Source organism: Panthera leo, chromosome D4, assembly GCF_018350215.1.
Source record: "Panthera leo isolate Ple1 chromosome D4, P.leo_Ple1_pat1.1, whole genome shotgun sequence".
Taxonomy (NCBI): domain Eukaryota; kingdom Metazoa; phylum Chordata; class Mammalia; order Carnivora; family Felidae; genus Panthera; species Panthera leo.
The window spans coordinates 14,056,650-14,069,409 of NC_056691.1; positions in this window are offsets into that span (position 1 = coordinate 14,056,650).

A 12,760-nucleotide genomic window follows, 5' to 3' on the forward strand; every position below is an offset into this window, starting at 1 on the left:
TTAGCATGCTTCCAGCAAACAGAAAGAATCACTGGTTGGGGATTAATTCCAGCTGCAAATAACAGAAGATCTACTTCAGGGATCACCAAATAAAAACTTATTGTATCCTCAAAAAACCTAAAAAATCTCAAAAAAATCTCAAAAAATCTCACAGCATCATCAGTTGTCCTGAGTTACTTTCTTTCTCTCTGCTCTGCCAGTCTCAGTGAGTGGTCCTTATCCTATGGTCACCTTGTTGCCTCAAGATGCGAACTCTACCTCTATTCTCATCTCAATGTTCCACTCAAAAAGCAACACTGGGTGGTGCCTGGGTGGCTCAGGAGCTTAAGCGTCCAACTTCGGCTCAGGTCATGATCTCGTGGTTCATGGGTTCAGGCCCCGCATTGGCCTCTGTGCCAACAGCTCAGAGCCTGGAGCCTGTTCCAGATACTGTGTCTCCCTCTCTCTCTCTGCCCCTCCCCTGCTCATGCTCTCTCTCTCTCTCTCTCTCTCTCTCTCTCTCTCAAAAATAAATAAAACATGAAAAAAAAAAAGTAGCACCAGAAGTGACAAGAAGAAGAAAGAGGGTAAAGCAACATTAGGAAAGGAAAACTTTTCCAGAAATCACCCATAAACTTCTGCTTTCTTTTCCTTGGTCAGAACTGTGTCACATAACCACTTCTAGCTATAAGAATGCTAGTTTTTTGTTTTTTGTTTTTCAGCAGGGCACATTACCACTTTGTTAGGAAAATGGAAGAAAAAATATTGTGTAGACAAGTTTTATCCACCATACAAAGACTCAATATCTGTTATTTTTATTTACAAAGAAAACTAAAAGATCGATCATATACACCTAAAAAAAGTTGGTGTATGTATCTGTGTGTGTACATATACATACATGTATACACACACACACACACACACACACACACACACACACACGGTCTTGAAACTTTCCAGTTTAAAGTTCCTATGCATTGTTATGTTTATGCATCACAAACATTGTTCGAGATGTTTATAAAACCACCAGTAATAATAATAGCTCCTGGCTATATATATCCAGGGACTAAAATATTTTATGCATTATTACATTAAAAAAAATTTTATTAAGTCAACTCTACCCCCAACGTGGGGCTCAAACTCACAACCTGGAGATTAAGAGTCACATCCTCTACCAACTGAGACAGCCAGCCACTACCATACATTATTATATTTAATCTTCACAACAACTCATAATTATAAACAGTTATTAATATTTATATCCATTATATTGATGTGGAAACTTGAACATTTCAGGAAGATAACAACTAGCCCAAATTGATAGATAATAAATAGAGTAGTTAGAATCTGACATACCTCAAAAAACCTCTGTTCTAAAATTCCTTTTTAAAGAACATTTATTTTCCTTCCAGAAAAGAATATATTACTATTTCTTAACAAAGCAATAGCCTGGCCATTTGCACCCTGTTTGTAGCTTTTTGTCCAAACATTTCTTTCCTAGGCAGAATACATTTCTCATTAAAATATGGTCTATAATTTCTCTTCATTGCCTGAACAAGGTTCATAAGTGGATTTTTTTAATGTTTTTTTCCTACCAAAAAAAGAAAGAAAGAAAGAGAGAGAGAGAAAGAAAGAAAGAAAGAAAGAAAGAGAGAGAGAAAGAAAGAAAGAAAGAAAGAAAGAAAGAAAGAAAGAAAGAAAAAGAAAGAGAGGAAGGAAGGAAGGAAAGAAGGAAGGAAGGAAGGAAGGAAGGAAGAGAGGAAGGAAGGAAGGAAGGAAGGAAGGAAGAGAGGAAGGAAGGAAGGAAGGAAGGAAGGAAGGAAGAAAGAAAGAAAGAAAGAAAGAAAGAAAGAAAGAACAATCCTTCAGGCATCGAAACATTCAGTTTCCCCTTAGCTCTTGCCCTTATCCAAAGGCCATATTGCTCCTATTAGAGACACCGAAGCTCTGAGAGATACATTTTAATCATATTTTTGTAGAAATATTGTACATCTTTTCTCAACACTCAGACGTAAGAAGAATGTGAGAAAATGGCCTGTGGGAGGGACAAGAGTCCCTGCAGTTTATTATTTGAGATGACAAATTGCATTTTCACAGAAGATGAAAGATTATGAGAAAACAGCATTCATTGCTAAACACACTTCATTGTTAGGATGGTTAAAAAGGAACTGACATGCCGTTGGAAGAACAAAATCCAGGAGGACCACAGAGGAAGACAGTGGGCTACAGGCTACCAACCTGTGCTATGACTTTCTCCTTGCTGTGAAAGCCAACAACAAAGCCCTGAACCATCCAGCTAGATCTTAGAGAACTGAGAAATGCACACAGGCTGGACTATGAATGGTGAGTAATGCTTAAAAAAAAGAGAAAAAAGAGCTGAAATTTCAACCTAGTTTTCCTCCCCTGTGGCCAGTTTTCCCGAAAGCATCCTTACAAAAGATGGCTTATCCTTCTAGTCAGGAAATGAGGCATCCAGGTCCAATATCGTAGTGCTAATGGGCAACTCATTAAAATTAAAGGATGGTACTTTTTTGCCTCCCCTAAACTGGAATTAGAATAATGGGTTGTTTCCCAACAGAGACTCAGCTAATAACTGTGAATTACATTCCCAAAATAGAGGTCTTTTTGAATATTCAAACTGGATAACAAAAGACCAGACCAAGAGTCTTCCTTGTTTATGTCTTCACAAGTATTTCTCATTAGACTCCATGGAAGTGGCAGCAGATACTACAGACTGAGGCACTCAACACCCACTTCAGGCTCTTTTTAGTATACGCCTTCATGTACTAGAAAGCTGATGTCTACGTGACCCAGATTCTCTTGTAAAAATACCTTTTAGAGACTTGTAATGCAAACCAAACAATGGGAGGTACAGAGATCAGTTTTTCTCACAAGAAGAAGCATTCGGATCTCCCAGGGCAACTGTGGCCAAGGTTCCACTCTCATGCCACAAACATCATAGATGTCAAGTGACAGCAACAGCAACAGAAAAAAATTTCATTAAAACAATTCCAAAGTGGTTTAGAGTTTCTCTAAACCATGTTGCTCCTGATTATACAGTATCCAAACTTAGCTCCCTGGCCCTCTTGGAAATATCGTATGCTACCTAATGCTCTAAAATTAATCACTTTCTGTTTAAACTACCTACAGTCGATTTTGTTATCTGCAACTAATAATACTGGCCCATATGGAAATTTGTACCAGAAAAGTTTGCCATAAATGGACCATTTAAGAAATGGGAACTTGGGGCACCCAGGTGGCTCAGTCAGTTGAGCATCTGACTCTTGATTTAGGCTCAGGTCATGATCCCAGGATCATGGGACAGAGTCCCATGTTGGACTCCACACTAGTGTGGAGACTGCTTAAGATTCTGTCTATCCCCCTCTGCCCTCTCCCCTGCTCTCGCTCTCTCTCTTTAAAATAAAAATAAATAAAAAGAAAAGAAATATTAAAAAAAAAGAAAAAAGAAATGAGAACTTAATGTTAGCTATTATATAAGTCTGCTCAGGATGCCATAACAAAACACCAAACACTTGGTGTTTAAACAACAGAAATTTACTTTCTCATAGTTTAGAAGCCATAAAGTCCAAGCTCAAGGTTCCAGCTGATTTGGTTGCTTGGACCTCTTCCTGGCTTGCAGATGGCTTCCTTTTCACAGTGCTTTCACAAGGCAGAAAGAGAGAAAGAGCTCTGGTCTCTCTTCCTCTTCTTATAAAAACATTCATCCCATGATGGGGACTCTACCTTCATGACCTCACCTAAACCTAATTATGTACCAAAGATCCCACCTCCAAATACCATCCACACTGGGGTTTAGGCTTCAACATATGAATGGGGGGAGGGAGGAACACAAACATTTAGTCCCTAATAGTTATCTATTCTGGTTATGTGTAAAATCAGTCAGTACTGGTTAGCATTGGCGGTTAGGACACTAACTCTGTAATGGATTTCCATGAAAACTCAGTGTCAAATTGTCACTATGGTCACCTTGAAGGAAGGGGCTTCTAGAGGGCTTTGGAAGACCAAGTTACTGCTAAGAAAGGCTAGTCCGACCAACATGGGGCATACAATGGTTATGTGGGATGTAAGCTAGCTTTTTCAAATTGTGCTGGAGAGCTTTAATAAAGGAAATAACAAGCTTGGGATTTTAAATTCTTGGCCAAGGTCACAATCAGAGAACCATCACTTCCCCAACGTGAACATTATCTTTTGCTGCTGCCGGGCAGATATAGCCAAACAAAACCTGCAAGGTCTGATCCTATATGGGTTGTTAAAATATAAGTTCAATTCCAGACTCATCCAAGAGTCTTTTTTTTTCTTTTTTACATTTATTCACTTTTTGAGAGACAGAGACAGAGTGTGAGCAGGGCAGGGGCAGACAGAGAGGGAGACACAGAATCCGAAGCAGGCTCCAGGCTCCAAGCTGTCAGCACAGAGCCCAACACGGGACTTGAACTCACAAACCATGAGATCATGACCTGAGCCAAAGTTGGACGCTTAACCGACTGAGCACCCCAGGCTCCCCCATCCAAGAGTCTTATATGAGAATTAGAGTACTAATTTGGAAAGAGTGGAACCTCAAGAATAGGAATAAGGAGGGCCACCTGGGTGACTCAGTCAGTTGAACATCTGACTCTTGATGCCTGCTCAGGTCATGATCCCACGGTTTGTGGGATAGAGCCCCGAGTTGGTCTCTGTGCCAGTGTGAAGCTTGCTTGGGATTCTCTCTTCCTCTTTCTGCCCCTCCTCCACTCTCTTTCTCTTCCAAAATAAATAAATAAACAAATGAACCAACATTAAAAAATAAAAAGAGGGGCCCCTGGGTGGCTCAGCTGGTTAAGCATCTGACTTTGGCTCAGGTCATGATCTCACGGTTCATGGTTCAAGCCCCACATCGGACTTTGTGCTGACAGCTCAGAGCCTGGAGCCTATTTCAGATTCTGTGTCTCCCTCTCTCTCTCTCTCTGCCCCTCATGTTCTGTCTCTCTGTCTCTCAAGAATGAATAAGTGTTAAAAAAAATTTTTTTTAATAAAAAATAATTTTTAAAAATAGGAACAGGAAATTTGAGGAATTTGGAAGACTTCAAGTTACTCATTCTTTCAAGCTCCACTGAACCTCCCTTATCAGCAAAAGTAGCCTTTGCCACCATGTCTGATAAGACTTTTGCTGTCCCACTTGAATACTTTACTATTTTTCCTCAAAAGGAGTTGTCAAATCTCTTTATTCCTTCCCTGTCCTCTCCTCATTACCTCTGAACCTATATAAAAGTCAGGTCCCAGCATGTTTCAGGAGGCCCATTCAGAAGCTGAGGCCTTACACAGCTTAATAAAATGTCAACGTTGTGTAAATTTATACCAACATGATCCTGAAGATGTGTGGGGATGGATTCAGAGAGTAATAAACAGAATTCAGGGGGGAAAAAGATCAGGCTGATCTTTTTTTATGATTGTACTTAATAGATTCTGGGTTCCCTATGCTGGTTTGAGTAGTTGGCAGCAACTCTGACTGTCTGACTAATTAATAAATCTCAGCCTAATGGGCCCTCTGCTAACTGTAATGGAGACCCCAGAAACTACTTGGTTAAATGTAGATGAAGAAATCTAAAGACTGAGGATATAGGAATATTAAAATGGATATATTGGGTGTAACCCACTTAAAAGTACCAGTATTTTTTTTTAATTTTTTTTAACGTTTATTTATTTTTGAGACAGAGACAGAGCATGAACAGGGGAGGGGCAGAGAGAGAGGGAGACACAGAATCTGAAATGGGCTGCAGGCTCTGAGCTGTCAGCACAGAGCCTGACGCGGGGCTCGAATTCACGGACCGTGAGATCATGACCTGAGCCAAAGTCGGATGCTTAACCGACTGAGCCACCCAGGCGCCCCAAAAGTACCAGTATTTTTCAAAGTATCCTAGTGTCTGCCTTCTATAGGCCAGAAATGAAGATGGGAGACATTGCTGCTGAGATAAATTTCCTAATTTCAATGGAAATGATGAGATCCTGGAACAACAGAGGCCAAGTAAAATCATTTAACTATGAGAAGCAAAGTGAGAGCAGTTACCATAATGATAGCAAAACTTAAGTGGTAATAAGAATGATTTGACCTGCAAAAATTTCTACGGTGGCTTATAAACCTTGAGATCCCTTAGATGACAAATGGCAGCACATTCATTTTCATGATCAGTGTAACAGGAAATTCTAGATCTGGCAATGGACAGTTATGGTCTGTGAACCAATTTCACTCTTGAGTCAGTGTGCAGCCCCAGTATCAGCATCCCCTTGAATCAAGAGGAAGTTGGTACTCTTAAAGAAATTCTCTCCTGAGGGTTTATGGGGGGTGGGGGAGAGAGGAAAGTGGGTGATGGGCATTGAGGAGGGCACTTGTTGGGATGAGTCCTGGATGTTGCATGCAAACCAATTTGTCAGTAAATTAAAAAAAAAAGAAGAAGAAGTTCCCTCAAAGGCACCTTCGCTATGGCCATTTATCAAGGGAAAGGGAAATATTTATATCACTTGGAGATTCAATGAAGCTAACTCTAATCTCTGGCAGCCCTGAACACCACTGCCCTCAAACCTGCCACAGTGGGAGCCTATGTGAATCAGATGATAAACTACTTTTGTACTGAATATCACAGTGGGCTCAGAAGATCTTTAAATCCACTCTATGGTCATTTCCATGCACCCAAATTTATGATTCAAAAGAATATACTGGGAAATTAACATAAAACATTCCCCATTGCTTTCATGACCATTAAGTAAAGACTTCTGTTATGAACTGAATGTTTGTGTCCCCCAAAATTTATATGCTGATACCCAAAGCTCCAATATGATGTATTTGGAGGCGGGGCCCATGAGGGTGGTACCCTCATCATATAGAAGAGGAAAAGACACAAGATGGCTTCATCTCACTCCTCCCGTGAACATGAACAACAAAGAGGTCATATGAGCACACAGCAAGTTGGCCACCATCTACCTGCAAACCAGGAAGAGGGACTTCCCCAAGAACCAAATCTGTCAACATTTTGATCTTAGCATTCCCAGCCTCCAGAACTGTTAGAAAAAATTGTCCATTGTTTAAGCCATCTAGCTGTGGTATTTCATTATAGCAGTCTGAGCTAGGATAACTTCCAAAATAATAGCTTAAAAAATACTATATACATAAGAGAATCCTTGAGCAAGATGGTAATACTGTCATATCTCTGTTTAACTTGCCTGTTTGACTTCTGTAGAACCCAGCTGTTCTTGGGGAATAACAGGTGCCTTATCATAAACTTAATCAGATGTTAATTCCAATTGCTGCTGCTGTTTCCATTTGAGACAATTTACTGGAGCAAGTCAACCCAGCATTTGGCATGTGATCTGCAACTATTTATCTGAAAAATGCTTTGTTTCTGTTCCACTATGAATCCCCAGAAGCAGTTTGTTTTCACCTAGTGGGGTCAGCAGATTGCCTACGTTCTTTTGCCACAGGGCTGTACGTAACCTCTGGTTCTGTGGCATAATTTATTCTGCAGGGACTTTGTGTCACCATTCCCTAGGACATCATGCTGGCCCACTACCTGAATGGCATGATGATGACAGAAACTTATAGACAGAGAGGCGCTCGTACACTGGATGCCATATGAGCCACATGCATGTTGGAACACTGAAGATAAATTTCACGAATACTCAGATGTCTGCCACCTGAGTAAAGTTTCTGGAGGGAATAATGCTTTGGGACAACTGGCAGTAACACATACTTCATTTCAGAAGGTTGCTCCTACTCCCTCACCGGGTAATTTGTAAGTTGCCAGCTCTGAATATGGGGGCATAGCAAGAGAAGGCTCTCAGCCAACTAGTTGCAGGGCGAACAGTTCTGCCAACTGGCCCTTATGAACCAACAAACTCAAAGGTGTTTAAAATATCTGTCACGAATCAGGATGTTATGTGGCAATAGGGGCAAGTCTAAAAAGGATAATCACAGTGTAAGCAATCTGGAATTTGGAAAATAATCACAAACTCTAGAAAATCACTGTTTCCTTCTAAAAAATAGTTTGACTTGGTCCTAGGCCTGGAGAAGCTGGACAATGGGACACAAAGTAACCATGAGATCTGAAATACATGCGATAAATTGGGGTTGTTGATCCACCAAAGCCATAAACTTTTGAGTGTGCCCAGCAGCACCTCATAATCAATTAAATCTTATATTCATACTTTTTTTAATGTTTATTTGAGAGAGACAGAACACAAGTGGGGAGGATCGGAGAGGTAGGGGGACAAAGGATCTGAAGCAGGCTCTGCACTGACAGCCAGAGAGCCTGATGGGGGGCTCAAACTCACAAACTGTGAGATCATAACCTGTGCCAAAATTGGATGCTTAACCAGCTGAGCCACTCAGGTGCCCTGAAATTTTATATTTAATATCAGGCTCAGGTAGGTCTTGAAAGTACAAATAAGTTGCATGAGCATGTATTTTTATATACATATTCCTAATATACCTACTCCTATTGCGCTGCCATATATATGAACTGATGATGTGAAGTTGCCTTTTTTTTTTAATTTATTTTGAGAGACAAAGAGAGAGCATAGGGAGGGGCAGAGAGAGAGAGACAGAGAGAGAGAATCCCAAGCAGTCTCCACACTGACAGCGCAGAGCCCAGTGAGGGGCTCGAACTTACAAACTATGAGATCATGACCTGAGCCAAAACCAAGAGTCGGACACTTAACCAACTGAGCCATCCAGTTACTCTGGGAAGTTGCCTTTTAGAGGTTGATTAAAGTGAGAAAAAAATATTATCTGGACTTACAAATGGTCCTGTTCAGCATCCTGGCATCAGCTATAAATGGACTACTGCATAATTATAGCCTCTGTTAGGGGGCCCTGAAAGATGGGCAGGAGGAAAATGTATAGAGGAGAAATGACTGAAGACTCAGACATACAATAATTCACAGAAGGTAAAGGCTATTGGTTTTGTCTAAATGGTTATGGACTTGGATTTATGACAAGATATCTGGAAGGAAGTATATGTGTGATCTTTTCATAATAAACCAAGTATTAATACATTTATATATAATACCCATCCAAAGTGTCCTCCTTAGAATGTTTAACTATAATCATGTAGACAACATGACTTACTATGTATATGTCAATTGATACCTTTATCCAGACTTCTCAATGGCAAGACTTGAGAGTAGAAGTGAATAAAGGGAAATATAGCAACACTCAAGGAGATTAGATATTTCGACAAGTAACAGGAGTGTTTGGTTTTAGGGCTAAAATCATGGAAATTTTTCTGTGTGATCCCTGAAACCACTGAGGTAGAGCAGAAAGCAGCACTGGAGGAAGAATGCACTGGAACAGTTTTTGGCAGGATTGGAGATTTCTTCAGGCTGCATGTGTCCAACTATTAGCATCTAAGGTCGGTTTATTACCCTCCAAAAAAAAAACTAGAATACACAAAACATACTAGTTTTTATTATATGAATCCCTCCTCTTCTGAATAAGGATTCTGTTGTAATAATGTTTTATTACCCAGAAACTAATATAATGCCTAACACATAGTTGGTACACATTTAAATCATAGTGAATTGAAATGAGTGCTTCATTAATACTCAACATAGAAAGGATTATTGCCTGAAATCTGGAGAATTTGGGTACTGGTCATACCACTTTTCTTTTCCCTATACAAGCCAATATCTGGGGCTTTGGCAAGGGAAACTAATAACATAAAAATGTTTAAAGTAAGCTCAAAACTGGAAGGCACAAATTTCATTGGGTTAAAACTTCACATTTCACAAATAAAACCAGGTCTCTAGGGGTAGCAGAAGATATCCACACAGTGGCTGGGGGGAGGGGGGGCTGCACAGGTGTGTGTGAAATCATTAATTTACATTTATAGCTAATAACAGTTCATTTACACTCAACATCTCAGTGCCAAAGCCTAGATGTTGGAGGGGACAGCATTTACTGTACATCTACTATATATTAAGCAGTATGCTTTAAATACATTTTCTTATTTAATCCACACAACACTGCAAAGTGGGTGTTATTTCATCTCTGCAGCTCCCGTAAAATAGGTATCATGAGAAAACTAGGAGTGGGGTTGGTTAAGTAACTGATAAGACATTTATTGAAATGCCATTCTTAGAATGGATCATTCTCCCCACTGCCATAGGCATCGTACAAGCGTTCTCTTTGCTTAGACTGTTCTGCATGCCCAATTTCAACTAATGACTATTAATTCCTCCTTAATTTCTCAGACTAAACATTGCTTACTCAGAAAAGCCTTCCCTGACTCTCCAACCAGCTCAAGTACTCTCATTGTGCCCTGTGTCATTTCCTCCCAGCCTGTATCACAGTTTTCAACCACTCACCGTGTGGCCATTTGACTCCTCTGTCTCCTCTGCTAATCTGTAGGCTACATAGATCTGTTGCTTCCTATCCCCAGTGCCCAGCACAGAGCCTGGCACATAAAGGCACTCAGTAAGTACTTCCTGAATAAATGAACAAATAAATGAATGAATATATGAATACTATGTACCAGGAGGATTGCTAAACACTTTACCCTAATTATCTCATTCAATCTTCAGAACAAACCTATGGATTATGTCCCATTTCTATGCACGCTTTGCAAATAAAGAAGCTGAAGAGCAGAAATATATTAGCTTGCCAAGGTTCACATACATCGTGAGTGACAGATCTGAGATCCAAGTCTGGTATGTTTCCGCTACCCTGTATTGCTATTATATATATCAATCGGCATCTTCAAATAAAATTATTGCCGTTCACATGAAAGTGAAGAATAAGTCACTACAAGGCAAGCAGACAATCACAAACATAGTTTTATCACACATAAAGGCTGCTAGATGGAAGAAAACACAGTATCAGGGTCAGACTTGAGATTTCTTTCACACATTTGTGGTAAGAAACCAAAGCTGAAGATTTCAGAAAACAAACTTGTACTGGGAGGGGTTTAGAAATAGCTCAACAGATCCCTCCCATACACAATGAACTTCTACAACATCATAATTTAAAACAGTAGCCATTCTAGGCTTTTGCAAAAAAGAAAAAAGTTACTAAAAAAATTATAAATAGATGAGTAAATTATCATCCATACGATTTCATTTTTCTGGGACTTTTTTTCATAAATTCCATCATCTGGATTTTACTTGCAAATGAACTTTTATTTATGAATATATATATATATATATATTTAAACATAATTTTACATAAGTGTATAAATGTGGAACTTTGTTTGTTTGACTTTTGCAATCTCATATCTTCCTTCTACACCCCTTACTCCCACCCTATGGGAATCCAGTTTTCCAACCTAGTCTATATCCTTTCATGTATTATTTCTGCTCACATAATTCTATTTAATCCTATATACATATGTATATATATATACACACACACACACATACGCATATATATACTTATACATACACATCTATATATTACAGAGACGTGTTTTTTGGTCATTGTTTTACAAGAGGGAGGTCACATCATCTATGCTTTTCTGCATCCTGCTTTTCTCCCTTTAAACCCTCATGGAAATCCCTCCAAGTTGACAGGGATTGCTTTAATCAGTTCTTTTTAAATGGCTGCATAGTAATCCATTGCCTGCACATAATTTATAGTAACACCCGCACCCCCATCTACAGAAGATATGTTTCCAAGACCCTCACTGGCTGCCTGAAACCATGGAGAGTACCAAACCCTATACATACTGTGTTTTTTCCTATACACACATACCTGTGACAAAGTGTAATTTATAAATTAGGCATGGTAAGGGATTAACAACAATAACTAATAATAAATTGGAACAATTATAATGATATACTGTAATAAAAGTTAACGTGAATGTGGTTTCTCTCAAAATATCTTCATGTACTGCACTCACCCATCTCGTGATGATGTGAGACGATAAAATGCCAACCTGATGAGATGGAGCGCAGAATGACACAGGCATGTGACGTAGCATTTTGTCAGAAGGAGGATGGTCCACTTCCGGACGCGGATGACCGCAGGTAACTGAAAAGGGAGGAAAGCAAAACCTTGGATAGGGTGGTTGGGGGGACGGGGTTGCTGCTATATTCTGTCCTACTCCCATTGATAGGAAATGTTCTTTTCCTATGGGCCACTAGAGAGCACCATTGGAGCAGTGTCAAGTTCAGGAGAGTCTAGTTTAGGATGGAGATTTGGAGACCTATTTGTTATCAAATTTGCATCTTCATCCGCACTTTCCTGATAAAGGTTTTGTTTATTCTCAGCTCTGGGAACCCAGAAATCTCTCGCTTCCTCCACTCTGTATCTTACCATTCCAGCTCCGGTGGGATGATGACAGACTCGCCAGGGTTCTTTCTCAGATGCCCCACAGTTGTTCACAGGCCCAGATGGAAAACACTACAGAACTATTATAATCGGCATAACCAACGAGAATAGCCACTGTCCCTGCTGTCACTGTGATTACTGCAATTTATGGAAAACAAAAAATCGCCAGTAATCAGGCTAACACCTTGACACATGTTACCTCACTGTAGGATCACAACAACCCTGTGAAGTAAGCATGACTGCTATCCCATCATACATATTATGTGTGTGGGGTAGAGATAACACACACACAGATCCAGACCCTTAAAAAATCCCAGGGGTTTTCCTCACGCAGTAAGTGTATCACTGTGTACATTTGGTGTCTCAATGTGTGGCCCCTCCTGGGTCGCCATGTTCAACTCATAGCACCACCTGTCTCAAGGCAAACCCAATCCAAATTCTCTAGTTTTCTACAGGAACTGCAGA